The sequence below is a fragment of the Papio anubis genome, chromosome 2 (assembly GCF_008728515.1).
Source record: "Papio anubis isolate 15944 chromosome 2, Panubis1.0, whole genome shotgun sequence".
Lineage (NCBI taxonomy): Eukaryota > Metazoa > Chordata > Mammalia > Primates > Cercopithecidae > Papio > Papio anubis.
The window spans coordinates 21086577-21089753 of NC_044977.1; the positions used below are offsets into that span (position 1 = coordinate 21086577).

A 3177-nucleotide genomic window follows, 5' to 3' on the forward strand; every position below is an offset into this window, starting at 1 on the left:
CATCTGGGTTCAGGGATTTCTACTGTTCCTTTTTTTTTTTTTTTTTTTTTGAGATGGAGTTTCACTCTTATCATCCAGGCTGCAGTGCAATGGCACAATCTCAGCTCACTGCAACCAACCTTTACCTCCCAGGTACAAGCAATTCTCTTGCCTCAGTTTCCCGAGTAGCTGGGATCACAGGCATGCAACACCACACCTGGCTAATTTTTGTATTTTCAGCAGAGATGGGGTTTCGCCGTGTTGGCCAGACTAGTCTCGAACTCCTGACCTCAAGTGATCTGCCAACCTCGGCATCCCAAAGTGCTGGGATTACAGGTGTGAGCCACCATGCCCAGCCAGTTTTCTGCTGTTCTTGATTGCATCTTTTAAACAATGGATTCATTCATTCATTCGTTCAACACTTATTGAAGATCCACATCTTCAATATGTAATCTTCAGATGCCAGGCACTGTTATTGATGCTGGGGGTATACCCGCAAACAAAATAAGCAAAGTATCTGGTTTTATGGAGCTTTTGGTGCACTATAGTCTTAATATGATTAAATAAAATACTAGGGATATACTGACATTCGAATATATGAAGCCATCACCTTGCGTGCACTTATAACCCAATACAAACACTTAGTACACAACTGTGAATCTCACTTTGATCAGCAACTCTCCTTTCCTAGGAACTGAGGCAAGACGACAACATCTCCAGTGACAACATCAAAGACTTGAGTCCACTCCTGTGTGTGTTTTGGCCTTTTCTATTCAAGCTTACTCTGTTTTGGACTGCACTGTCATATCATCAATCTCCATTCCCCTCCTCTGGAGAGCTATTCTTCTTCACAGAGGAGCTACAACAGGCCAATAGCAGGGTCCCCCCACCAGCCACTTCTGATCTGCGCAGGTCCTCAAAGCCTTCCTCTCTTATCCCATTTCATCACATGAGTTTGTCTTGCATGTTCTTAAACATCCCTAGCAATGCAGAACTACCTTCTTGAGTCCACAACCTGATTGCTGAGTGAAAAACAATCCCTATCCTTTTTGTCGGTGGTACTGTTACCTCCTCAGGCCACCTCCCTTTTATTCAGAGGTAGAAACTAGTTTCTGCAACATTACAAAATTATTCCTCTGGGTTAAATATACCTTCCTCAACTCATCTCCTAAAAAGCTTTCTAAAACATACACTACCCTGGAGATTCTGATTCAACAGGTTTTAGGCAGGACCCATACAGCTTTATCTTTTTTTTTTTTTAAACACCACAGGGCATTCAGATGTTCATCTAAGTTTGACAGTATTGCCCAGAGAGCTAATCAGTCAAAATATACCTAACGTACCTTACATAGTGACCTCAACTTCCCCTCACATGCATCTCCTGCTTACTTCCTCAGTTCCTCTCCAGATATGTCACCTCCTTCCCATATTTCAACCTAAACATTTGTACTTGTGACCACACTTGGTTGCATCATTCGGTATCTCTCCATCGCCATCTCTTTTATATTCCTAGGTGATCTTAGCCTAGGCACTGCTTCCATTTGGCTCTTTTCGTACTTCATTTCTAATCTATTGAGATTAGATTCTTGCCAGCATTGTCTAGACTAGGCTTGACTTTTAGGCCATTTAAAATAAGCACTGAGGCAAAAAAAAAATCTAGAAATCAAAGTATTATTCTACTGCCCTTATAACTTCCATTCAAAACAATTATACAGAATACTCTAGGTTGGGCCCGGCCTGGGTCTGACTGGGGCATGTGAACCCATGGACCATCTTGAGCTCCTGGGAAAGGGCAGTGAAAGAGGAAGAAGTTGTAAGAGAGAGTATCCAGCTAGGGAGGGTTAGAAAGTCCCCATCTCCTGCCATCAATCTCAAACCAGTACTGACCAGATAAAGCCGTGGGGCAGCAAGAGGGAAGGAAGGGTGATAGCAGCAGGAGCGAAAGAAGATGGTGGGACACCTACCAGTGTGTTTGGTGGATTGTGGCACTGAGTATACAAAACTGGAACATGTTGCAAGTATAGAACAATAGTTTATTATCCCTTGATGTATTGCTTTCAAGAATTCAGCAAAAGTGGGCAATTAATCTCAAAAGTGGGTCATAAAGAAAGCCAATGTCGTAGACTTCTTCTTTGGGGATGATGTAACAGGAAAAAGCCACATATACCATGAAGTGGTGAACCCACCATGGTTTAGTTGAAGACTGTTGAAAGAAAGGTTTGGAGTAAGTCATCTTTAAACACTTAAAGCAGAACATGAAGGTCATTACTTTCTTTTGACTAAACTTCCACTGAATGCTCCAGCAAACAGAATATGCTGCCGAAATAGTATTTGAGTTCTTTGATATTCCAGGCTTATACACAGCCATGCAGGCTATTCTTGCATTAGCAGCATCCTAAGCATCAAAACAAATAAGAAAACCGACATTGACTGGTATGGGAAGAGATAGTAAAGATGGTGGCACTCCTGTCCCACCTCCAACTGAAGGATATGGGGTTGGCAACTGCCATAAGCACATTCCAATCATAGGGCAAGCATCACATATTTCATTCAGTAACTGTTCAGAGGCTGAGAAGTAGAAATTCCTTCAGAGCAATCCCTGGAAACAGTTACAGCAGTAAAGGAGTGCTATAGTCATGTCTGCCCAGATTTAGTAAAAGAATTTAACAAGTATGACACAGATGGGCCAAGTGGATTAAACAGTACACTGGAATCAGGGCAATCTCAAAGAAAGAATTTTCCATTGACGTTGGTTATGAGAGATCTTTGTGACTTGAAATCTTTTTTCACCCAGAATTTGCTAATCATGACTTCACACAACTACCTAAGAGGTAGCAGAGGAAGCAAGTCAGAATGATCAGAATAATCATTCTGGGCAGGGTGGCTCACGCCTGTAATCCCAGCACTTTGGGAGGTCAAGGCAGGCAGATCACTTGAGGTCAGGAGTTTGAGGACAACCTGGCCAATATGGTGAAACCCCACCTCTACTGAAAATACAAAAATTAAATGGGCGTGGTGATGCACACCTGTAATTCCAGCTACTCGGGTGACTGAGGCATGAGAATTTCTTGAACCAGGAGGTGGAGGTTACAGTGAGTAGAGATGGTATCACTGCACTCTAGCCTGGGTGACAGAGCAAGACTCTGTTTAAAAAAAAAAGAATTATTAGAGCTGAGCTGATATCAGAGTTTTCTCTGC

At 42.5% G+C, this 3177-nt stretch overlaps 1 pseudogene; it reads left to right on the plus strand.

Annotated features, from left to right (window-relative positions):
• The first annotated feature begins 257 nt into the window (after nt 1-257).
• LOC110742512 lies at nt 258-2942 on the plus strand (annotated as a pseudogene).
• Nucleotides 2943-3177: the final 235 nt, after the last annotated feature.